Source organism: Callithrix jacchus, chromosome 19 (genome assembly GCF_049354715.1).
Source record: "Callithrix jacchus isolate 240 chromosome 19, calJac240_pri, whole genome shotgun sequence".
Taxonomy (NCBI): Eukaryota; Metazoa; Chordata; class Mammalia; order Primates; family Cebidae; genus Callithrix; species Callithrix jacchus.
The window spans coordinates 9,400,887-9,427,985 of NC_133520.1; the positions used below are offsets into that span (position 1 = coordinate 9,400,887).

Below are 27,099 nucleotides of genomic sequence, written 5' to 3' on the forward strand. Positions count from 1 at the left end.
TTTTGAACAACAATGCTCCTAATGTAGAGAGCTATTTTCTCAGAGGGATAAAATTTGAGGACTGCATTATTTTTCTTTCAAATGTCTTTGAATAGAAAAAGGAATATATTGTATTTCAGGATCTACTTCCAGCCTGCAATGCTTGGACTTCACCCACCCAGGCAATAGAGTAGTTTCCTCTACTCTCTGTGGCTGAGTTATCACCTTTTATTTTATTTTGTCCTTAGGGATGGGATTAACCCTACCTATTGCCGTCCTCTACTCCCACAAAGTAGTTGACCTCCAGGTGCTTTTTGGAGATCAGTAACTCATTAAGCTGTCCTGAGTGAGCCCCCTTGAAGTAGGTGTACTTACCACTTACCTCTGTATGCCTGCTGCCACAGAAGCTTCATTTGAAGTTACAGGCAACTTTCCCTAGGGAGGAGCACCATATTGAAAGCATTGGAGAGACAGAAATTTTTCTTTTTCTTTCTTTCAGTCCCCTTCTCCTCTCATGACTCTCTGGGGCCTGATGACATATGGTCATTCTGCACCATTAATCGCTTAAAAAATTTACAATGAAGGAACTTTTATGTAAAAGATACACACATAGAGTACAGCTATAGATAATTTGTTTTACAGTTCATGTACCACCGTAAGAGTTGTAAAAGTTCTTATTTATATTTCAAATTGGAATTTGAACTGCATAGGATTTCTCTGTTCCTTTGAAGTGATGTTCTGAGATTGGAATTTAAATCAATATTTTAAAATACAGACTGGCTGTGGCTCACTCAAGGTTTTCTAAGTGTATGGTATCAGATATCTTGCCTGCCTTTGGCTGCCTTGCCCCAGGTAAATGCTGACCTGTCCGCGTGGCAGCTTTCACCATCCAGCAGTTGGTCCAGTCCTTGACTCATTTTCCCAGGCTCCATGCAGCTACAGTCCATGGTTAATACTTATTTGTGGAAGATAATGGCCATAAGTGAGAGGAGCAGTCCTGCCCCTACTAACTGCTCTTTTTTATGCTTCTTGTTTTATTTTTGTGGCAATGTGTCCAAATAATAAAAGAATTGGATGAGATGACAAACCCTGGCACGAAAATTCTATTTTTATGTGATGCTATTTGATTCAAATAAACCAGTAGTACAGAATGCATGATATGACTAGGACTAAGATTCTGGAACATAAAGAGGGAAAAGCGTTCCCAAAGTAGCCGTATTTCCTCTAGAGGCATGTGAGATTGTATTTTCTTAGATAACCTTCTCTTTTCTTTCCTCCTTTTACCACTTTGGCTCCACTGGCCCTGGATGGAAGGAGAAGCTTAGAAAGGGGAAAGGCAACTGAAAAGACCACGAGACCATTTATGACTCCACCTCTGCAAACGACCCATAGAAAATCCATCTGTGAATATCTCTCTGCTTTAAAGTGGAAAATACATATCCTTTCATTTCTCCATGTGTGAGCTACTTGGTCATTGCCTTTCTGGGCTGATAGCCATGCCACTATGTAGGTTTTGGCAAATATTTTGTTCCTCAGATTTGGCTTTGATAACTTACAGGAATGTATTTTGGGCCTATGAGTAATCTAGGTCCCCTGGAAGGGAGTCATCCCAATTAAAGGATAGCAAAAAAGTTATCCTTACAGGGTTCTGGTCATGGGCTGAACATTTTTTTACTGGGCTGCAGGATGGTAATCTCCAAACACAAGGGTAACAGAGTCATGCCAAGGGGTACTTTTCAGAGGAAACCCAATATCAGAGCAAGGGAATTGGGTGACTCAGGGGGATTTCCAGTTTTGCTGCAAAAACATTTTTCCTTGGTGACAGCTTGGGCAAGGGTAACAGCATGGGATACTCTTGATTACTAAACCTTATTTTGATGCAAATAAAGTAGAAATTGCAGGACTTCTCCCCCATCCTAGTAGTGTTTGATATAGCAGTAAGTGGGTTGAGGAGGAGGTGCTTTTATTTCAGTGCACCATTTTAGCAGAAAACTGTTGAACACTTGTATCCAACTGCCTGTAGATTATAGCTATAGACCTCTAAAGGCACAGACTAACAAGACTGCAAAGGAGGGAAACAGAAACCAACCACGAGCTAAAATTCTCTGTGATGTAGTCCCACTTCTCTGTCTGTCTTTCCCTTCATTTAATATCTCCTTTTTGCTCTCTCTCTCTCTCTGAAATTCTCATTCTCTATAAGGCTCTGTCATCTTTTGCACATCTCATCTTTTGAAGTATGAATGTTTTATTTTGGAATAACTTTGGATTTACAGAAAGTTAGTACGGATCTTTACAAAGTGAGTACAGTGAGTTCCTGCATGTTCTATACCCAGATTCTCCTCATTTTAACTTCCTACATAACCATGGTTTATTTGTCAAATCTGAAAAAAATTAACCTTAGTACATTACTATTAATTAGACTACAACATTTATTCAGATTTCACCAGTTTTTCCTCTAATATCCTACTTATTTCCAGGATCCAGTCCATGAAATTATACCTCATTTGGTATCCTCCTCAATTTATTTGTATTTTATAGTCCTTTTTTTTCCCCCCAGCTAAGGATGTAGCAGTGCTTCTTTGTTGGGAAGGACACATCCTGGCCTTATATAGAAAGAACTTACCGTATTTCTCAGATCTCTACTTGAGGCACAAGCCAAAAGCATCAAGGATTTGTTTTTGCCTAAAGTTAATGCCACATAATAACTGTCTCTCATATTTTTTCATTTGTGGGAAGTGTCTTCTTCTTACACACCTTGCTCTCTATTCTGTTTCAAACCCAGCGGAGATCAGAATTTAAATACTACATTTTCTCTGAGAAAAAGCAGTCATAAGGAGAAATAAGATTAGCTCTAGGGGCACTGGAGGGCTGGAACATTTAAAAATGTGCTACGTCAGGACAGTAAAAGTGCAAATGATTGTTAGTTAACAAGTATTTATTATGGGTTTGCATTGCACCAAGGGCTTATGAAAGTTGGTATCATTGATTTGCAGAATGCAAGGGCTTGGTGTGGAGGGCGGATGGGGAGGTATTCTGTAGAGAGACCTAATTTACCACAGTTATTTGAAGGAGTATAAAACTGGAGCCAGGCAACGAATTGTCTTGACCAAGTTCCGGTGAGAAGGCAAAGCTAGAAACCATGTCTTTGTCCCTCTTGTCCAGTGTTTCTTAGGTTTCTTTTGCCAACAAAAGCCCTATTAACCATGCTTATGCTATGGAATAGATAGTTGACAGGTTAATTAAGTCACTTAAAGCAGAGAATCATTAAAAATGGTAACATTTTAATATTTTATTTTATTTTAAAAACATAACAGCACAGAATAACTTAAAATGTATAATGAAGATTAATTTATGTTTTCTTTTTTTATTGCATTTCAGGTTTTGGGGTACATGTGAAGAACATGCAAGATTGTTGCATAGGTACACACGTGGCAGTGTGATTTGCTGCCTTCCCCCCCTTATATCTGGCATTTCTCTTCATGCTATCTCTCCCCAACTCCCCACCCCCTGTAGTCCCTCTTCTGTTTCCCCCCAACAGACCCTGATGTGTAGTGCTCCCCTCCCTGTGTCCATGTGTGCTCACTGTTCAACACCTGCCTATGAGTGAGAACATGTGGTGTTTGATTTTCCGTTCTTGTGTCAGTTTGATGAGAATGATGGTTTCCAGGTTCATCCATGTCCCTACAAAGGACACGAACTCATTGTTTTTGATTACTGCGTAATATTCCATGGTGTATATGTGCCACATTTTTTTCTGCCCAGTCTTTCATCGATGGACATTTGGGTTGGTTCCAGGTCTTTGCTGTTGTAAACTGTGCTGCAATGAACATTTGTGTGCATGTGTCCTTATAGTAGAACAATTTATAATCCTTTGAATATATACCCAGTAATGGGATGGCTGGGTCAAATGGAATTTCTATTTCTAGGTCTTTGAGGAATCGCCACACTGTCTTCCACAATGGTTGAACTAATTTACACTCCCACCAACAGTGTTGAGTGTTCCTAATTCTCCATATCCTCTCCAGCATCTGTTGTCTCCAGATTTTTTAATGGTTGCCATTCTAACTGGTGTGAGATGGTATCTCAATGTAGTTTTGATTTGCATTTCTCTTATGACCAGTGATGATGAGCATTTTTTCATATGTTTGTTGTCCTCATGTATGTCTTCTTTTGTAAAGTGTCTGTTCATATCCTTCGCCTACTTTTGAAGGGGCTTGTTTCTTTTTTTCTTGTAAATCTGTTTTAGTTACTTGTAAATTTTGGATATCAGCCCTTTGTCAGTTGGGTAAACTGCAAAAATTTTTTCTCATTCTGTTGGTTGCCGATTCACTCTAATGACTGTTTCTTTTGCTGTGCAGAAGCTGTGGAGTTTGATTAGGTCCCATTTGTCTATTTTGGCTTTTGTTGCCAATGCTTTTGGTGTTTTGTTCATGAAGTCCTTGCCTACTCCTATGTCCTGAATGGTTTTGCCTAGATTTTCTAAGTATGAATTCAGGGTTAGATGGAGCTCATGTTATCTTCTTTACATAAGCTATGATTTCCAGTTGGATTTCTTTGAAGTGGAGCAAAAAAAGAAAAATACTCCTGAAGCCATCTGCATATAGGATTCTTCAAATTTTAGTAAAAGTTACCTATCTTTGCAGTTATTTCACCAATACCCACATTGGAGGATACTTTTAAGCAACTCACCTATATCAGCAATTTTCAAGGAATATAACTTAGCTTTTCTAGGAGTGCTGTTTTTTTATTGTTTCATCCATTTATATAATATTTTACTCAACTGCAAAAACAAATCCAGCTGGTATAAAGATGTTCACTTTTAGAAGCAAGCCACTACGGACTAAAAGTGATCAGCTGCTTGCGGGTATTGGTTAATATGCTTTACAGAGAACAGGAGATTGTAGGTTAGTCTGGGAAGTCACTTAGATGAAAAATTAAGCAAGAGAGGTACTCGCATTTCCAAACTTTGTCTCATCTCCTGCCTGAAGCCTTTTCCAGCTACTCTAGTCTGCAGATGTCCCTGTCTTCTTTGATTTCTTCAGTGCTTCTTCAGTCTTAGTGTCACTCAACAAAAGCTGTTTCACTCTTACCTCTTTAATATGCATGTCTTATTTTTACTTCCAATATTTCAGCAACTTGAGGCTGATAATGACTTAAAGTTTTTTTGTTTCTGCCAGCACTTAGCCTAGAGCTGTGCAAATAAGAGTTACTGAAAATGTACTTGAGGTCAGTTGAATTTGATGCAACATCTCTTTTGAGGTCAGCCAAGAGCACATGTAACTCTTCTCCTCATGGTCAGAAGAGTCAGGAAGGGCTCTATGAAGGCCTCTTCTTTTATGGTTCTGTGATGGGCACATTAGATAGTAGCCTAGATACACCACTACCATACTGAGGTGAAAGTTGGCAACTCATCTGCAAGGACCACTCAAGGGTGTGGTATATTCTCGCTCCTATAGGAAAAGATATGAATATGACATATGAACTTTGAGCCTAGGAAAAGGAATTCCCTGATAGCAAAGGTTGTTAAGTACTAGAATGTATTACCAAGGCAAATTCCAAGAACACATTTCTTACAGGCTTTTATAACAGGATGCATTCATCTCTGTCTTGGGTTATCGGGCCACAAGATCCCACTTCTGCATTTTAGTCACAGAACTTCTTTATTTATGCCATTCAAGACAAAGGAAAATCTCTTACGGAAGCTCTGTAGCAAGAAAAGCTGTATAAACTCTAGAAGAGATCATTTTACTGCTTTATCACTTAAACCTTGAAAATCCTTTTTTTTTGTCCAGTGGTAAACTCCCTGGATATAACTTAAACACAGTTTCTTTTGTTGATTCTCTGTGGACATGGAACATGATTATTTACTGCCTTTAGACAAGAAATCTTGAACCAACGCAAGAGCTGTGCACAAATCACTGCTTCTCTTCTGTAGGTGAAACACCTCCAGTTCCTTTAACCTTTTCTTACAAGAACTCTTCCAGTTTCTTTCATCACATTGATTGCTCTTCTCCCAAAAGAGGATGTGGGAGGCCGTGGATTAATTCATGCTGGAGCTTGAGGAGTCTCTGTCGATATGTGGGTTGTGGATTGGACACCCAGCAATCTGACTCTGTGGACAGTGCACATTCTTGGAACACGCAGAATGTGCGGAAAGTAAGACAAAGGAGAGAGGGAGCAGAATATTACCCATATGAGATGTCTTGTAAAAGGCTCTATTTAAAAAACTTTAAAAGACATTCTCTAGGCTTAACTACAGTGTTTTTAAAAATAGATCAAATGGTTTAAATATGATACTGTTCCTCCACTTTGCTGAAACTCAGACTTTCCTCTGGAGTATAAAATGTTTCCAACACCAAGCCTGGTATCATGAAAATGCAGTTTATAAAAAGCATGCTGACACTGTAAAAACTAATGGTTTTTTTGGAAGTGGAATCTTTTCAATTCTCACAGTGATAAACTGAAGAGAAAATGGACGTTTTTTCCTCTTCTGTCTTACAAAGTTAATTAACTTTCTTGTCTTAGTTTTCCCATAGGAAACATTTTGGGTAGTGCACACAGCAAATGCTCACCACCAGGTACCCTCCGAGCTTGTCATTCAAATGCTCAGCCTTATGTCCTGGAGCTCCTTAGATCACAGCTGTTAACGGTTACGCTGGGAAAGAAGGTAGCCAAGTACTCAACCTTCAGAATAGTTACTTAGATGAGTTTATCCTACTTTCCCATTTTCTTAAATGTCATAGGAAACCGTGACTGTTATTTTCTCCTATCGTTGGATTCATTTCCCATTTCTTGCTATTCAATTGAATAGTTAAAAATCCAGAAAGGAAAGAAGAAATTGCTTGTGGACCTTTTTTAAAAGACTTGGGCAATGTGTCTATGCCGAAGGATATTGATTACAAATTGATGAGATGCTTCAAGTTTAGGCATGGATTTCATTATATATTTCAGTCTTACAGAAAGTAACTTCCATGTGGTCAGGCAGACCTTTTAGAAAAGTCTGAGAAAAAACAAAAGTATCGAAAAGTTGATGTCAAAGCCAGAACCATCTTTGACATTGAAAACTTTATATTGGGGCTTTCCAAACCAGTTGTTAGTATTTGTACATTTCTAAACTGGTGGAGATGCTCTGAAGGAAAAGGTATGGTTAGGCCATGGCAGAGAAGAACACAGAATCTCATATCTAGAAAAGATTTTGAGAATCAACTAGTTCAGCAGTCTCGATATAAATCTGACTATAAAACATATTGGCAGTTGTTCACTAGCGTTCTAATTTATTTGAAGAGTGGTCTTATGCCCTTAAAGTCTTCTTATCTTCAGGCTAAATGATCCCAATTCCTACAACATTAAGACATTTAGATTCATTCTCATCTAGATTTTTCCCCACTGGAAACACTTTAGTTTGCCGACTTTCCTCTTAAATTGTGGCCTCTTTAAAAATTCCACTTTTTCCTGTGTATTTATATATCTACATACATATATTTTATACCTAAGAAAAGCACTTTTATTTTTTCTTAAAATTCATTGTTATTAGAACCAGCCATCCGTGTCATTTAGTAGATTGTCCTGCCCTTTTATTTTAATATCTCACACTTTATCTCATACTTTATAAGCATCTGAGCTGCCTATATCTCTCATCTAAGTCATTGATAACTATGTTGATAGAATAGAGCCTAATAAAAATAAAATACCAACTGTTCTTCGTTGTGGAAGTAAATGTGGAAAGGGAGAGAGTGAAATCAGGAGAGGAAGAAAGAAGGAGCAAGATTACTATGGAAAAGTGAAGAACAGAGGGATTGTGTACGATGACCAGGAACCCTACCTGCTGGGTGAGATCAGCTCTGGTAACCTCTATGGAAAACTGACTCACCCATCTGAGGAAGCACTGTCCTTTCTTTGTGGGGTTAAGGAACCTAATTGCCACAGTGAAAATCTACTGAAATTTATGGCCTTGAAAATTTGAAGAGAAACTGAACTTTTCATGATTGAGTCAATTGACAACTGGAAATGTAGCTTCCTGTTTTTATGAGGAGATTGGATTGAAAAAAAAGTTTTTGAAAAGGCTCAAAACTCTTTGTGGACGTTAAATTTCTCCTGGAAAACAGAGTTTGATATTACAGTGAAAATGATCAGTATTACATGGGCTATATTTTTGCTCAAATACACATGCTTTAAACATGAATGGAAAAGTGGTTACATCTTGTAAGTTTCATAGTTTTCTTTCTTTCTGATTCTCCAAGCCCCTCCTCTTCTCTCTGGGAAGGATGAGGGAGGGTTTAAGAGCTTCACAAAACCTCAAATATACCTGGCTTTCTTCTTTCTGTTCTTCGTTTTATCACTGAAGCTTTATGGATGAATTTTTTATTCCATAAATAAATGTAGCTGTGGAAAATTAACAAGCATGCCCAGCTTCACCAGGTGGGTCTGATATCTAAAGAGCACAGTCTGAAGTCTTCTTGATTTCTTTATTGTTTCTCTATTTGTCCAGCTTTCAGATTTTTCTACTTTAGGATTTTAAAATTTATGTCTCCACATACTTTCAAGTATTATTAAATCATATTTATATTTTATAACTTACAACCGTAGAAAATTACTTTCTTAGTTGATAATAATACAACAGTTCAATAAATTTGATGACCTCTCTTGTACCCGAGGAAGGAGAGTAGATGATAGAAGTGATTGCCAGGCTCTTGAACCCTGAATCTTGTCCTAATCTTTAGAGGTAGGTTACAGCACTCTCCTAGATGTAACTATGTGCCAGCCCAGCCCCAGTTCTGCCTTCTAAGGGCACCTCAATAATTCATCATTAAGAATACTGTCTTGTGACTAGTACTGCTCAAATTTCAGTAATGCTCTTCCAAGTTATTGGGTTCTTATATTGTTTCTAAGTCCTGGTGTGGCTGAATCTCTGCCCTCTAATTACTTCTCTAGAAAATGAATTCTCTATCCTCTTGCCCATTTTCTTAATGGCAAGATTTCTGCATTGTGACCCTAGTTATTCTTTCTTTATTCTAGTGACCCGACATAGTTCCAGTAGCCCATTCCCTAAGGTTGGGTGTACTGTTTCCAAACCCAAAATTCTTATCTTATCAGGCTGCTATAATAAAATACCACAAACTGGGTGGCTTATAAACAACAGATGTTTCCTCCCCACAGTTCTGGAGGCTGGGAAGTCCAAGATAAGGGTGCTGGCAGATTCAGTGTGTGGTGAGTGGCTGCTGCTTGGTTCATAGAGAGCAGTTTACTTGGTGTGTTCTCTCATGGTGGAAGGGACAAGGGATCTCTCTGGGCTCCGCCCTCATGACCTAATCATTTCCCAAAGGCTCCATGTCCTAATACCACCTTTGTGGTTAGGTTTTCAACATATGGATTTTAAGGGGACACAAAAATTCAGGCCATTGCAGTCTCCATCCCTATAATTGGGTCTCCCAGATTTCCACAATGTGGGGTACATTCATTCAACCGTTGCCTGCCACTTGTAACCTCACACCTCATTTCCCCAAATTTCCTGTGCCTCTCATTTGTTGCACTCACTTATTTTCTTATTAATTAGCTATTCAATGTATGTAGACTGTCTATTATGTTACATAAACTGTACTGGGTGCTGTTTAAACAAAACAGCATTCAGCCAGGTAAAATGTTGGAGGAGGACAGGCATTGTATGCAAAATGAATAGCATTTATCATGAATTATGGATATAACACTATGAAAAAAGCAGACAGAGTCCTTGCCTCATAGAATTATACTGTAGTTGCCAGATGATAAATTTTACCTGGAGAGCTCATTAAAAACACAGATTCTTGCATCCTTTCCCTGGTGATTCTGAACTGTAGGTCTGTGGTAGGATCTGGGAATCTGCATTTTAAAAAGCATTTCAGGTGAGTCAGCCAGCTTAGAAAACTGTAGTGTAGAACATGATAAGGTGAGGAGTGTTTGGAAACTGAGCAGCTCCATCCGGCTAGAATTGGGAGGTGTGGAATGGGAGTCAGTGAGAGATGAGGTGAATAGGAGCCAGGTCACAGGAGACCCTGGAGGCCAGCCAAGGACCCCTGGCATTAATCTAAAGGCTGTGAAGGCCATGGAAGCATTTTAAGGAGGTTAAGAATGTGACTATTTTTAAAAGTCTTAGAGGAATTGGGAGTGGGGCTGGAATCAGAAGATAGAGAAAAAAAGGAGATGTCTGCTGCATTGAGCTTCCTACAAAGGTTTGGAATGCAGATGTGCACAAGTCATCCTGACACACATGGAAATTGAATGCCTTGGTCAAATTGCATCTTTTCCATTTCTTTTATCCAACCCATGTATTGATCTACCCATGTGTGACTGTATCTACAGCCAACAACCTGTGACCTTGCTTCTGTGTCCCTGGTCCCAGTACCTGTCTGCTGGGTCTGCCTAGACTTCTGCTTTCATAACTAGTCTGACTGATACCTTCATTCTCATTAGGCATTTCTATGAGGGGTGAAGAGGCTGCTCTTCTGTTTTCTTATCTTATATGCTGGGTTAGTACTTGATTGTGGGAAAGAAGTTTTCTACAGCTCTAAACCTCTGTAGTTTCTTACAGAACAATGGAATTAGGCCCAATTCATGATGGGAAGCCTCACCTACATCTGGCTGATTAGCAGCTGTCAGATGAAAGATTAGGATGTCTTTTAGGGTTTGGATTTAGGATAAGAGCAGGTAATTTAGGAAAGCTGACTCAGCTGTTTTACCTCTCTTCTGGAACCTTTATCTTTGAAATCAGACTTTTGCTTTGGAAACATTGTTCTTGTTTATCTAGTATTGCTTTTTATGGTACTAGTAATAGAGTAACCAGGGTATTGAAAGAGTGGTGCTACACTGGGTGCCAGCCACAAAGTATATTATTATTTTTTTCTCCCTATCCCTTTAGTCAAAATCTGTGGATTATTTTTTTCTTGCTTTTTAGTTGACATTTTGGGCAGGGTCCTAACTTTTCAAACACTTTTTGATAATTAAAAAGTCCACTAGTCGCTTTTATCCCCAAGATACATAATTAAAAGTGGCTGTCCTGTTTAATAATCAGCATGGCAATACTAAAACATAATATTATTTTAGGTTAGAAGGCAACAGGGGAGGAGAGATTTATGGTAGATTTCTCCTTCCAGATGAAGCTGTCTTCTTTCATGGGACAAATAAACTCTCTGTGTGGTCTTCTTAGAGCCTCTTGCTGTAGATCGAGATGAAGGAGAAATTATGTCTCCCCACCCCCAGTTAAAAACACTTTCTGGAGAAAACTCTTCTGTCCTTTTGACTTTAAATTTTTTACACCCTAGAGTTGGGTGATGGGTTAAGGCTGACCTGCCAGTTTCAAAACCACATAGGCAGCTTAGCCTTGCTCTGTATAATGTGGAGGTCCCTGGCATCTGGTGTTTTGTTCTTGGTCTTTATGTCTTGGAAAAAACTGAATGAGAAAGAGTCACACATAAGATTCCATTAACAAAAGAATTTTGGCCAGTACTACATATTTTACAAAGTGTTTCACATGCATTGATTTCATTTGTTTTGTAGTAATTCCATGAAGTATGCAGGATAAAAAAATGAGACTCAGATAGGTTAACTGGCTTATAGTGTATGAGGCCAGGGAGATATTCATGGTGGAACCTGGATTGAAACCTAAGTCTCAAATCTCTAGTCTGGTTTAGGACTTATCCTAGTGAAGTGGAAATATACTCAGTTTTAAAATGGGCCCAAATCCAGCTTAACTCATTATTATCTTGTAACTTTTTAATAAATGCCTTAACCTTCCTGATCCTTAATTTCTTAATGTAAAATGGAGATAATACCATCTTTATCCAGGATTTTGATGCAGATGAAATGATATAAATGCAATGCTGAGGATCTTGTTAAAACGCAAGTCTGAATGGCACCTGAGATTCTGAATCTCTAACAGGATCCTAGGTGATGCTGATGCTGCTGGTTGACCATGAATGGCAAGAGGATTATTCATTTCCAGCGCTTGGTACACAGGAGACACTCAGTAAATACGTGTTTCCTTCTCCTTTCTGAATAGTTTATCTGCCCTGCTCTCCATCTGATTTGAGGATCCACTAGCTTGTTATTTGGAATGTGGTCAGAGGTAACACAGAATTCACATTTAAAGAACACATGTACACAGACTCCTTGTCCGGTCCCCTTTGAGTCGGTTGGAGGGCAGAACGTAGCAGTACCATAATTCTGGCTCTTTGTAATATGGCACCACCACCAGAAACATAAGAAAAGCTACCTACATCATATAGGGGATGCTGGATTCCAGGTTCTCAAACAACTTTATCTTCATTGAGCTAAGAAATAAGTGAAGGCTTGCCAGAAAAAAGTTAAAATATTTTCTGAGAGTTATTTTAAAGAAATGAGATGATTGTCACAAATAGAGAGATAGCCTATGACACCGTACAGGATGGCCAAAAGCTATAAACGAGTTATACTTTTGATGATAATTTTTCAGTTATGATTTACTGAGGAGGGAAAGACAAAAATATTTTCAAATCCAAGCTTGAGCTTGCTCCTGAGCATATCTTTGAATTCTGACATGGCAGTATATTGGCATATGTTTAAGCTTATTAATCTTTGAAAAGGTGTGAAGGGATCATGAAATAATCTTTTTTGCCTGTAAAAAGCTGCAAATTTTGCTTTTAGTATTCAGTTCCTTTATGTCATAATTGAGTAGTATCTTCAGTTGTCAGCAGTTTAAAAGATAATATGAGGAGGGAGGGGGCATTTCTTTAATATATATATTATATAAATGTATATAATTTTTAAGTTGCCTTTTTATGCTTATTTGGGACACTTGATCTTTCCTCCTAAGTAAAAGCCCCCTGGCTATTAACAAACCAAATATATTAGCAACTGAACTAGGCTGAGATGAAGTAGAATGAATCCCTTCCCTAGGTAGACACAATCAGAGAAGACTCCGTCCCGTTTCCCCAGGTGGCTGTGGTCTGTGTGGCTTACAGTGTGTAGGAGGGAACATTGACGTATTGAACACATGCAGTGGAAAAAAACACAAACAGGGATAAAATTGTGGTATAGGAAAGCACATTTTGTTTATTAATAGAAAAGACTAGAATATGCAGTAATTTTCTTGTAAAAGTAACAGAAATTTATAGAAGTTAGAAGAGTACAACAGAACAATTTGTTGTCCCTGGAAATTTTTTCATTACCAATAAATGCAGACCATAATAACATGTTTGCCATATTTTTCCATTACAAAAGTAATACTTATAAAACAATATTTGGAAATATAGAAAGTTAGTGAAAGTGTATCCATATTTTTGGCATTTAAAGGCAACTAGGTTTAACATTTTGTAATGTTTCTTTTTTGCCTTTTCTTTGCAAAAAAGAAAATGGTTTTTGAAAATGTTTTTGACCAGAATGTGGGTTGATGGCCTCAGACCCACCAAAAAATGAGGTCATTGACCCTACTATAATAAGACAGTGCTATGTGCCTATAATTTCCAAGGAAGGTAAAGTTTCAGCAAGTAAATTCTCAATGTCTTACACACCTTGCCAAACAGTGTAAACCTTTTATTTTATTATTATTTTTTTAGATAGAAACTCACTCTGTAGACCAGACTGGAGTACAGTAGTACTATCCTAGCTCCCTGCAGGGTCAAATTCCTGGGCTCTCGCCATCCTCCAGCCTCAGCCTCCTGAGTAGCTGAGTGCAGATGTGTGTCACTGCACATGGCTTTTAACAGTTGTTTAGAGATTGAGTCTCTCTATGTTGCCCAGGCTCAATGTGACCCTTTTATAATTTCTTCCTGTTTTATGGACCCACTCTGAGCTCCATCTAGGATGTGTTACTGATCCTTCTTTTGAAGTAGCCTTCGTGAAGTTTCCTTTCTTGAGACTACCGAGTCAGCTCTTCCCCAGCTCCTGCTGAGTATCATGAAATTACCCCTGTATCCCTGACTCAGAGGAGGAGCCTCTTTCCCTCCTGACCACACACACAAGTTTTTTCAAGGGTCTTAATTTGAACTCTTGAGTGGAAGCAAACCCATAATTTTCATGAGTTAAAAAACTGGTAATCCCCAGCCTCTGGCTGGAGAGCACCCTCCTTCCTTCCTCAATGTGGACTCTATAAACAATAAGGTCACATTTGAAAAATGTGAACTCTTCTGAGTTCATGGTTTTATTTTTCAGAGACAAAAAGATGAGCTTTAGCATCTTGTTTTAATTAATCTTTAGCTACTCTGAAACCAAATTTACCCAATTTCATTGGCTTTGTGTATTACTAAGTATCTATATTTGTTGACTACTTTGGACATTATTTTTCATCAACTTTATTCAGGTAAAATTTATATACAAAATATCTTCCAGCTGGATGAGTTGCAGCAATTGTACCTGCCTGTGTAATCAACATCCCACAACTAAGATACCTGATGTTTCTATCCCCCCCAATTTACCTGATGTCTCTTTGAAGTCAGTCCCCAGTCCCCGCTTATATCCCACCTTAACTCTAGACAATGACTGATCTCCCTGTCAAGATAGTTTTGCCGCTTCTAGAATTTTGTATAAATAGGATTATCCAGTATGGACTCTTTTATGTGTAGCGTCTTGAATTTGGTATATTATTTTTTAGAGTCTTTCATGTTGTTGTCTCTTCCAGTGTGTTGTTAAGATGTTACTTTTTATTTTTCCATTGTAGGGCTCTATCACAATTTCTTTACCCATTCATCTGTTTATAGACACTTGGATTGTTTCCATTTTGGTCATATGATTAGAGCTGCTATGATTATTTGTGGACATGTCTTTGTGTGGGCATGTTTTCTATTGGGTAAACACACTGGAGTGGAGTTTGCCATCTGTACATCCCCTTTATTGTCTTTTTGTCTTAATGCCATTTTCTTATTAGATTTTTAAAATGTTTTAGCTGTTAAGTTTTGAGAATTTCATAATATATTCAAAACAGTGCCTCAGATATGTGGTCTACGAATATTTTCTCCCAGCTTGTGATATACCTTTTTATCTTTTTTTTTTTTTTGAAACGGAGTTTCCCTCTTGTTACCCAGGCTGGAGTGCAATGGCGCAATCTCGGCTCACCACAACCTCCGCCTCCTGGGTTCAGGCAATTCTCCTGCCTCAGCCTCCTGAGTAGCTGGGATTACAGGCACGCGCCACCATGCCCAGCTAATTTTTTGTATTTTTAGTATAGACGGGGTTTCACCATGTTGACCAGGATGGTCTCGATTTCTTGACCTTGTGATCCACCCACCTCGGCCTCCCAGAGTGCTGGGATTACAAGCTTGAGCCACCGCGCCCGGCCTTTTTTTTTTTTTTTTTTTTTTGAGACGAAGTTTCTTCGCTCTTATTCCCAGGCTGGAGTGCAGTGGCGTGATCTCGGCTCACCGCAACCTCAGCCTCCTGGGTTCAGGCAATTCTCCTGCCTCAGCCTCCCGAGTAGCTGGGATTACAGCCACACGCCACCGTGCCCAGCTAATTTTTTGTATTTTTAGTAGAGACGGGGTTTCACCATGTTGACCAGGAAGATCTCGATCTCTTGACCTCGTGATCCACCCGCCTCGGCCTCCCAAAGTGCTGGGATTACAGGCGTGAGCCACGGCGCCCGGCCCCCTTTTTATCTTTTTAACCGTCTTTGACAGATCAAAAGTTTTTAATTTGATCAAGTCAAATTAATTAATTTTTCTTTTATAGATTGCACTTTCGGTGTCAAAACTAACAACTCTGCCTAGCCCTAGATCCTGAAGATTTTCTCCTATTAAAAAAAAAAGGCTTCATAGTTTTACATTTCACTTTACGTCCAGGCTCCATTTTAGGTTAATTTTTATATGAGGCGTAATACTTAGGTCGAGGTTTTTGGCTGTTGCCATGCAGTTACTCCAGTATCATTTGTTGAAAAGATTATTCTTCTTTCATTAAGTTGCTTTTGCACTTTTGTCAGAGATCAGTTGTGTATATTTGCGTGGGTTTATTACTGGGTTCTCTATTCTGTTCCATTGATTTATGTGTCTCTGTGTCCATGTGACACTGCCTTGATTACTGTAGCTACACAGTAAATTTTGAAATTGGGTAGACTTACTTTTCCCAGTTTATTCTTCTCTTTTAGCTATTCTATTTCCTTTCCTTTTACCTATAAACTTGAAAATAGTTTTGTTTACATCTGTAACAAATATTGCTGGGATTTTGATAGGAATTGCATTAAACTTAAACATCAGTTTGGTAAAAATGGAAATCTTTGTTGTGCTGAGTTTTCCAACCTTCGAAGCTGGTGAAATTTCTTCATTTATTTAGATCTTCTTTGGTCTTTCATTAGCATTTGAGATTTTCAACAAATAAGTCTGTACATTTCTTTTTTAGATTTACACTTAAGTATTTAATGTTTGGAGCTATTATTAATAATACTGTTCTTTTGAATTTGGTATTTCCATGTTCATTGGTAAAATATATGGAAATACAATTAATTTTTATATGTTTATCATGTATATTGCACCCTTGCTAAACTCGCTTGTTATTCTAGAAGTTTCTTATAGATTCCTTGGAATTTTTGATGTATACAATCATGTAATCTTTAAATAGAGACAGTTTTATTTCTTTTAAAAAATTATCTGTGTGCTTTTATTTTTTTCTTGACTTATTGTGGTGGCAAATACTTCCAGCATTATGTAAAATAAGAGTAAATATTCCCTTGTTTCCAGTCTTAGGGAAGAAATATTGTCTTTTATTATTAATTATGATGTTATCTCTAGGTTTTGTGTAGATGCTTTTAATCATGTTGAAGTTTCCTCTATTCCTACATTTCTGAGTTTTTTTTTCTTTATCATGAATGAGTAGTCAATGCTTTCTCTGAACTGATCAAGATGATCACATAATTTTTTTTTCTTTAGCCTGTTGATATGGTAGATTATACTGACTTTTCTAATATTAAACCATTTCTGGATCCCACTTAGTCATGATACAGAATTCTTTACATATATTTCATAAGTTTTTGCTAATACTTTCTATAGGATTTTTGTATCTGTATTAATAGAAGGCATCATTCTATAATTTTCTTATGCTGTCCTTGTCTGGTTTGATATCAGGATAATGTTAAACTCATAAAATGAATTAAGAAGTGTTCCCTTTTCTTCTTTCTGAAAAAATTGTAGAAAATTGGCATTAATTCTTCTTTAGATATTTGATAGAATTCTCTAGCAAAATACTCTAGGATTGGAGATTCTTTTAATCAAAAGTTTTAGAGTTAAAAATGTAATTTTCTTAAGAATTATATGGCTATTCAAATTGTCTGTATTGCATTAGGTGAGTTGTGATGATTTGTGTTTTCTAAGGAAGTAGCCCATTTTATCTAAGTTGTTAGATTTATGTGGGTAGAGTGTATTATATCTGTAGTGATATCACTTTTCTCTTTCCTGAAACTGGTAATTTGTATCTTGCCTCTTTTCTTTCTTTTCTTGACAAATCTTTGTCAATTCATTTTTTTTCAGTCTTGACAAAGCTTTGTCAATTTATTAATTTTTTTCACAGAGTTAGCTTTGTGTGTGTGTGTGTGTGTTCCATTTTTATCCTCATCGTGTTTTTAATCTTAAAATCCTTGTGTACAGCTCTAATAACTACTTTAAAGTTCTCGTCTGCTGATTCTATTATTTGTTTTCCTGTGTCAGTTTATATTGACTGATTTTTCTCTTTTATGGTTTATACTTTCCTGATTCTTTGCATTTTAAATAATTTTATTAGGATGCTAGACATTGTAAATATTTTATTGAAAGTCTAGGCTTGTAGTCTTCCTTTGGAAAGTTGAATTTTGTTTCATCAGTGAGTTAAGTTACCATTCAATTTGATTCTTTTTAACTTTATTTTTAAGTTTGGGAGCATGAGTCTACAGTAAGTTTTTCTTTAAAAAAATTTTTTTAAATTATACTTTAAGTTCTAGGGTACCCCTTAAGTTTGGGGGTACATGTGCAGAATGTGCAGGTTACATAGGTATACACGTGCCATGGTGGTTTGTTGCACCCATTTTCCTGTCTACATTAGGTATTTCTCCTAATGTTAGCCCTCCCCAATCCTCCCACCCACCCTGCTATCCCTTCCCTAGTCCCTCCAGCCCTGACAGGCTCTGGTGTGTGATGTTCCTCTCCCTGTGTCCATGTGTTCTCATTGTTCAACACCCACTTATGAGTAAGAACATGTGATGTTATGTTTTCTGTTCTTGTATCAGTTTGCTGAGGATGATGGTTTCCAGCTTCATCCATGTCCTTGCAAAGGATATGAACTCATCCTTTTTTATGGCTGCATAGTATTCCATGGTGTATATGTGCCACATTTTGTCTACCCAGTCTATCGTTGATGGGCATTTGGGTTGGTTTCAAGTGTTTGCTGTTGTAAACAGTGCTGAAATGAACATACGTGTGTGTGTGTGTGTCTTTATAATAGAATGTTTTATACTCCCTTGAGTATATACCCAGTTATGGGATTGCTGGGTCAAATGGTATTTCCATTTCTAGATCCTTGAGGAATCGCCGCACTGTCTTCCACAATGGTTGAATTAATTTACACTCCCACCAACAGTGTAAAAGTGTTCCTATTTCTCCACATCCTCTCTGGCATTCTCCAGATTTTTTAATGATTGCCATTCTAACTGGCATGAGGTAGTATCTCAATGTGGTTTTGATTTGCATTTCTCTAATGACCAGTGATGATGAGCTTTTTTCCATATGTTTTTTAGCTGCATAAATGTCTTCTTTTGAAAAGTATCTGTTCATATCCCTTGCCCACTTTTTGATGGAGTTGTTTGTTTTTTTCTTGTAAATTTGTTTAAGTTCTTTGTAGATTCTGGTGATTAACCCTTTGTCAGATGGGTAGATAGCAAAAATTTTTTCCCATTCTGTTCATTGCCAGTTCATTCTAATGATTGTTTCTTTTGCTGTGCAGCAGCTCTGAAGTTTAATTAGACTCCATTTGTCTATTTTGGCTTTTATTGCCATCACTTTTGGTGTTCTCATGAAGTTCTTGCCTATGCCTATGTCCTGAATGGTACTGTCTAGGTTTTCTTCTAGGGTTTTTATGATCTTAGGTCTTATGTTTAAATCTTTAATCCATATGGAGTTAATTTCTGTATAAGGTGTAAGGAAGGGATCCAGTTTCAACTTTCTGCATATGGCTAGCCAGTTTTTTCAACACCATTTATTAAATAGGGAATCTTTCCTCATTGCTTTTTTTTTTTTGTCAGGTCTGTCAAAGATCAGATGGTTGTAGACGTGTGGCGTTACTTCTGAGGCCTTTGTTCTGTTCCATTGGTCTGTGTCTCTGTTTTGGTACCAGTATCATGCTGTTTTGATTACTGTAGCTTTGTAGTATAGTTTGAAGTCAGTTAGCATGATGCCTCTAGCTTTGTTCTTTTTGCCTAGGATTGTCATGGCTATGTGGACTCTTTTGGTTCCATATGAAGTTTAAGATTATTTTCCCAATTCTATGAAGAAAGTCAATGGTAGCTTGATGGGGATAGCATTGAATATATAAATTACTTTGGGCAGTATGGCTATTTTCACAATATTGATTCTTGCTAACCATGAGCATGGAATGTTTTTCCATCTGTTTGTGTCCTCTCTTATTTCCTTGAGCAGTGGTTTGTAGTTCTCCTTGAAGAGGTCCTTCACATACAGTAAGTTTTTCTTTAGGGTTAATTTAATTCTTTTGAAGCACGCCTCTTCAGTAGGCTCTCGGAAATATTCAGGGTGGTCAGCAATGCCTCCATTCTGGCTGGCTGCAACTCAGCTCCCAGCTCACAAATCCCAGTAGTTTTTGCCTGACCTCACAGAGTTTCATTTCATACATATGTAGCGTAATATCCAATGAAAGACTCAGGATAGTTGCTTATGTAGATCTGGAGTTCTTTCTGTCTGCCCACAACATTTCAACTCTTTTAGCCCCCTCTAACTCTAATCTCTGTCTATTAAATTCAGTGAGATGAATCTGCCCTGTCATAGTTCCTCCTCTTTTGCTGCAGTCTGCGAAGTACCTACAGCCAGAAAGCCATGTTGGTTATAGGGCTTACCTCATTTCTTTTCATGTTCACAAGACTTACATTTCTGTGATGTGTCTATTTTCTACGGTCTGAAAACAGCGGAGTCATATTTTGTCCAGTTTCCTAGCTTTTTATAGCAGAGAGACAGATATAGTACCAGTTATTCAATCACATGGAGAAGTGGTAGTCCCTAAACTTTCTATAAACATGTTTAGATTTAATTTGAACAATTAATGTTTCCATTTTCAGTTTCTCTTAGCAGTTTTCAAGAGCTTCAATTCATTAATTCTCAAATACATCCACAAATCACTTGGAATATTTTAATTTATTGTATAAAAGGTAATTTCTTCTCTGTACACCATCATCACCACTCTTCTCTTAAATTGTGTGATATGTTTTTCTGAGACTGTGGCTTTAGAGTGTAGGAGAAAAAAATCAGTTGTTATTTCCTCATTCTGGGGAGTAAAAATCATAAGAATGAGGAGCATTATAGTATCTAATCTTGTCCAACACAAACCTAGGTAACTTTGGAGGTTTTCTTCTCTCTCCACAACCCTCCCACTTCTTTTCTTTTCTTTCTCTCTTTCTTTCTTTCTTTCTTTCTTTCTTTCTTTCTTTCTTTCTTTCTTTCTTTCCTCTCTCTCTTTCTCTCTCTCTCTTTCTTTCTTTCTTTTTCTTCCCCCCCCCTCTGTTTATTGAATAAAAAGCCTTTTATTTTTACTTATGTTTTTGAGATGAAGTCTCACTCTGTCACCCAGGCTGGAGTGCAGTGGTGCAATCTCGGCTCACTGCAGCCTCCATCTCCCAGGTTCAATTCTGCCTCAGCCTCCCTAGCAGTTGGGACAGACTACAGGTGCACACCATCAGGCCCGGTTACTTTTTTGTATTTTTAGTAGACATAGGGTTTCACTTCTTGGCCAGGCTGCTCTTGAACTCCCAACCTCAGGTGATTCACCCACCTTGGCCTCCTAAAGTGCTGGTATTCCAGGAGTGAACCACTGCCGCAGCCTCAGTAAAGAGCCTTTTAGATAATGTCTTGCCTGACAAGTTAAAAATAACTTTCTTACCAGATATGCCATAATAAAAATATCTAAAACATTTTACTTAGGATATGTCTCAGTGGGCCATTTAATACTGTATCAATGAACCTTATCACATGATAAGATCTTGGTGTTTATCAGAAAGGGATTTGAACGAAGATGTTTTAAGTGGGTTAGTATCTTGAGTGAGAAAGATCTCTGTTTTCATTAGCCCTCTCAGAAAAATTTCCCCCTATGTATCAGGAATGCCAGATGTTTCAGATTAAAGTGGGTACCCAGGCATAGCTCAACATTATAAGAACAGGTGCCAAGGGGAATCTGTTTTCTTTTGTATCTCTCTAACTCCAGCTCCTATGAGTACTTAGAAAAACTGGGATTGATATCGTGATACAGTTTGAGTTGTATGTTGCCATAGAAAGAGGCAAGTTGGTAACAAATAATTACTTTGGTAAACCATTTCAAGATAGCTTTGAGGAGGTCCTCAAAGCTTAGTATTATACAAAGAGCAAGAGGATTATATGAAGAGAAAATTTCTTCTGATTTTCTAAGGAAGATACTGTTTAAGATCCAAGACTAGAAAACCAGTGGAATAGTATAATAGTAGTGTTTGGGTGAATCAAGCCTTCTGGTGTGTTAAGTTTAAATTCTAAGGAGGATGAGGAAATCCATGGAACCAGATGGCTCCTAATTGTTTACAAGGAGAAAAAAGTCATGCAGAAATTGAGAATTGCAGTGTTATTAAAACCAATAGGGTTAAAAATAATAAAAATCTAATATGCAGTTTGGAGTATTTCAACTGGTAATCAAATACAGAATGTTATGAGATAGCTGGTGAGATATTCTTTCATTTGATTTTCTCAAATAAATAAAGGCTGTTGATGGTTCCATCAAGACAGTTTTGCATGTAGGGAAATAATTAGCATGTGTTTTATTTCCACTAACATATGTTCATAATTGCACCCATACACTTCTTTAGAAGGGGAAAGTTTGCAGGCCTCTGAAATGACATATGTACTTTCATAGCAGAATTCAAAGCCAATAAGATAGAACGCATCTATAGCTGCCTCAAAAAAAAAAAATGGTGAATCAACCAAGTGTGGTAGGAAACATGGGACCTGATAGACTTGTTCTATCTTGTTACAAATGTTCTCAAAAAACCATTATTCATATGCCTCTGATTCCTATGGCTAGGTCTCAGATGTCACCAAGTCTCTGTCATTGAGGAGCATATAGTTTAAAATAGGGACTTTTAAATAAGTAAACCCACTAGACATTAATCAGTTCAACAACTCCAAAATATTGGAGCATTATGAAGAACTGAATTTGAATCTTGGCTCTGGTACTTAAAGTGTGATTATCGGAATGTGTTTTAATTTTAATGAACATCAGTTTCCATCTCAGTTAATAGAACCAACCTTCCGGGTAAAAATCATACGGTTATCCTTCCCCTTGCCTCTTCCTGCCAATTTAGCAGCAAGTCCAATTGACCCGACTTTCAAACAGATGTGACTACTTTTCTCCCTTTCACGGTTACTGCCAAGATCCAGGCATCAACGTCTATTGCCTAGACAAGTGGCCTCCAAACTTCTCATTTTGTCTTCCTCCCTCTGATTCCTATTCAATTTTTCTTGGTTAAATAGCCAGATTGATCCTTTCAGTATGTATTGGATCACAGTACTATCTTGGTCTAAACCCTTCGGGTCCTTCCATTGTACTGGAGGATTATATAAACTCTTGGCTGGGAGCAGTGGCTCACGTCTGTAATCCCAATACTTTGGGAGGCAAAGGCGGGCAGATCACTTGAGGTCAGGAGGTCAAGACCAGCCTGGCCAACATGGTGAAACCCCATCTCTACTAAAAATATAAAAATTAGTTGGACGAGGTGACATGTGCCTGTGATCCCAGCTACTCGGGAGGCTGAGGCAGGAGAATCGCTTGAACCTGGGAGGCAGAGGTTGCAGTGAGCCAATATTGTGCCACTGCACTCCAGCCTGGGCAATAGAGTGAGACTCTGTCATATTGTCATATATATATATATATATATAATCAGTGAGCAGCCTCCAAGATGACCCTCAATAATCTTGCCTGCCTCTGAGTACCCACACTCTTGTGAAGGTCCCTCCCACGTACACTATACCAAGTATTAGTCAAAACTAACCCTTGTTAGTCAAAAATAAAAATAGAAACAAAAACAAGAAAACAAAAAGCCTCAAACTCTTCAGCATGCCCTTCAAGGCTCCATGTGACCTTGCCCTGTCTCCCTCTTCTGTCTCATCTGGACCTTGGCTCCTTCCACACCCTTTTCATTCTGAAACAGTCATCTAGTTCCTTCTGTTCTATAAGCAGCTCATTTGCTAGGCTTATTTCTTCTTCAAGGAATGTCCCCACTTCTCAAGACATTCCCATTTCCATTTGCTGGCTTATCGTCATATAAGCTCCATGTCTGACTCAGATGTTACCACTTCAGATGGGTTTTCACTATCGTATCTAAAATAGCAGCCACTGTCTGTCTATCCTCTTGCCCTGTTTTATTCTTCATGGAAATATTGCCAACTAAAATTTTATTATTATTATTTAAAAATATTATTTCTTACTAAAAGTTTCTGTAATGACCAACTTTTTCTGTCTTGTTCACTATTGTTTTCTAAGCACAGAATAGATATCCACTAAATGTCTATCAAATTAATAAAATAGGCTGGGTGTGGTGGCTCATGCCTGTAATCCCAGCACTTTGGGAGGCCGAGGCGGGTGGATCACGAGGTCAACAGATCGAGACCATCTTGGTCAACAGGTGAAACCCCGTCTCTACTAAAAATTACAAAAAATTAGCTGGGCACGGTGGCACGTGCCTGTAATCCCAGCTACTCAGGAGGCTGAGGCAGGAGAACTGCCTGAACCCTGGGGGCGGAGGTTGCGGTGAGCCGAGATGCCGCCATTGCAATCCAGCCTGGGTAACAAGAGTAAAACTCAGTCTCAAAAAAAAAAATTAATAAAATAAATTATTTTTAATAGGGATGATGATAAAATATCATGTTTTTGAGGAAGGAATAAGAGAACATATGTATATAAGTACTTAAAAACTATAAAGTAGTATATATTAATATTCATAGATATATAAGTAAAAGGGTTGGATGGTAAAGCACTTGGACATGGTTCTCGTAAGTTTGTCTATGATCTGGGACATAGGTTTTACACTTAAATATGTAAGCATATTACGATTTTCTATGTTAAAGGAGGAAAGGTATTACCCGTTGAACAAATAGACCCGTTACTCAGATTTCACAATTAGCTGCTTTATACATATTTAACAATATTGTGCTTCCAGAAATTACATATAACACTGAGTCCTGGACTTACAGATGGTTTGACTTACGAATGGATTTATCAAGACATATGCCATTGTAAATGGAGAAGCATCTGTATTTCAGCCATCTGGAATATTGTGAACACAGCAGAATATTGTGTTCTCAATAATACTGCCTATTTACAAAAGCAGCATTTCCATCCTTTTCATTAGTTAAAAGTGAATAGCTTTCACTAATTAATATTTAATTTTGTGCCAATTAAACATGCACAAATTCTGTACAACCCTCAGCCCCCTTTTGCAGACTCTGATATGACAGTTGAGCATTATTTTAGGGGAAATTGTAACTGTCAGGGCCAAGGTAAGCAGCAACCACGTGACCTACTAATACAATATTATACTTTGTCTCTTAGATTTTCTGTTTAGCAGGGCTCTCCAAATTATCACTCATTATGTATCCTAAAGCAGAAACTAGTGTAGGTAGCATTAGTAAACTTAGCAAATAAAAATATGGGATGCCAAGTTAAATTTGGATTCTAAAAATTCTAGTATAAACTTATCTTTTCCAGCATATATTAGAAATATAGATAAGTTTATCTTTTCTAGTACATACTAGAAATATATACTAGTATATTCTAGTATCTACTGGAAAAGATAAGTAGGTCCTATGCATAAGTATGTTGGGGAACACTTGTGCTAAAAGTTATTTGTTATATATTTGAAATTTAAATTTAGCTGGATATCATGTATTTTATCTGGTAAACATATATATATAGGATATAGTGAATCATTCCTGATGCTGTCACTGGCCCTTTGGCTCAGATCACAGTATTCCTAATATCAACAAACATAGCTTGATTGTTCAACTGTTGCATCTGTTAAGGTAGTTTGAAGATGGTATCTCATGGAACAAGAATATTTACTATGCCTTCCTTTATATAATTGCCTTTAATATGTTTCCTTTTATTTGAATAACTTCAAGTGAGAAATAGACATCAAGGAGAGTTTTCCTATGATGCTTGACTAACTCTGAATGCCTCCTGGCATTTGTAAGATAAAGTTGGTCATGATAAATTAAGTGATCAGTTATTGCTTCCAAGGTTTCTGTCATTTAGCTTTACGGTAAGAGGTGGATTTTCTGTGAAGTTAAGAAAACTACAGCTTTAATGCCATCTCTCTCATAGGTCACTTCCAAGGCCCCATGCCCAATTTTATATTCTTTTTATTTTTTTAAAAAAAGAGAGAGAGACCTCCCAAACTATATAACCTCCATGAAAACCTGGATTCTGTCCCCTGATGCCCCACCCATCTCTAGGGATAAGAAATCTAGCATGCTAGCTTTAGATAATTGCTGCTTTGGATAATTTCCAGATAAAATGTCCAAATTGACAAGACAAATGTTTCACGTGTAGACTAGTTGCACTTACTTATCTTAGGCTCCTAACAACCTGATTCATTTCAGCTATTGGCTTTTTTTCTTTTTCCATGGCCACAGTTATCACAATATGCTCTCAGGAACACAGGGGCAAAGCTTCAATGTTAAACAGATCTTTCTATTTTCACGTTCACTGGGAAGCACCTCGTTCAATGTTCCTGTAATCAGTTGTAACTTATGCCAATCTCAAAGTTAAATTCTGGCTCTTTAGGAGGGAGCTTTCATCCTCTTGACCTGGGATCTTCAGAGTATCACTGCGTTATCACTTCCCCCAATTTAACAGCTGCTTGTTTTGCTTTATTCCAGTCCTCAACCCCAAGGTGACGTAGTAGAGATTCCCTACTACTTTGTAGGACACCAGCAACATGGACACAAACCCTGAAGGTAAACTCCAGCTCTCCTCACACCTCTTAAAGTAGAGGATCTTGAACCCTACAAGTCGAGGTGGCCCTGGTCTACTATCTGGGGGATATTTTTTTTCCCCATAGGTAGAGCTGGTAACATGTTATGTTAGAGTCACCCAGGGCCCTATTCTTGCACCTCTTCTCTATTTTAAGGTACTTCGATTCCCTTGGCGATCCCATATTTCGTTCTGGCTCTAAAAACCATCCATATGTTGACAGTTCCCTAGTTTATAGCCTGGGAAATAATAGGAGGGTCTAGAATAAAGAAGTGACCCCATACATGCATGATTAATACATACTTAAAGGATCAGCCCAGAATTCTCCCTTGACTGCAAACTTACTCAGCTGTCTATCTGGGTATCCATTAGGCGTCTCAGACATACTGTGATCACAGCTGAGCTCCTGATCTTGCCTCCAAATACGGACTTTCTGCAGTTTTCTGCATCTCGATAAATGACAACTCCATCTTTCCAGTGCTTCCTGCCAAAAATCTTGTAGTCATTTCTCATTCCTCTGTTATTCTCACATCAGCTGTTCAAACTATCTAAATAACAGTCTACCTACTAAATATTCTTTGTCTCTACCTTCAAAATATATCCAGAATTTGATCCCTTCTCAGTATCTTCATAGCAAACACCTGGTCCAGGCCACCTCATTTCCTACGAGTCCTTGTAATTGCCTCTGAACTGGTCTCCCTGCTTCTCTTGTCAGCCAACTTTAGTCTGTACTCAATGCAGTAGTCAAAGTAGTCTTTTCAATATGTAAGTCAGAGCTTGTTAGTTATCCTCTGCTCAAAAACCTCCAAGAGCTTCCCACATTAATAGGAATAAAAGCCCATGTCCTATAATAGCCTGCAAGGTCATACCTGATCAGACCCCCTGCAATGACTCTGTCCTTATCTTCTAAAACTTTATCCACCACCCCTCCACTCCAGCCTTGCT

General features: G+C 37.9%; 1 protein-coding gene across 25 annotated transcripts in view; it reads left to right on the plus strand.

Annotated features, from left to right (window-relative positions):
- LOC108589162 (uncharacterized) overlaps window positions 1–27,099 on the plus strand; it is a 434,713-nt gene that overhangs the window by 217,547 nt on the left and 190,067 nt on the right. For 8 of the 25 annotated variants that reach the window (XR_013529693.1, XR_013529697.1, XR_013529701.1 and 5 more), the window contains one exon: window positions 26,061–26,138. The exons of 10 other annotated variants lie outside the window; for them this stretch is intronic. The gene's annotated coding sequence lies outside the window, so the exon portion shown is untranslated. Of the gene's footprint in view, window positions 1–1,293; window positions 26,139–27,099 lie in introns of those variants that run through there. 7 more of the 25 variants (XR_013529695.1, XR_013529694.1, XR_013529696.1 and 4 more) reach the window with 2 other exon arrangements.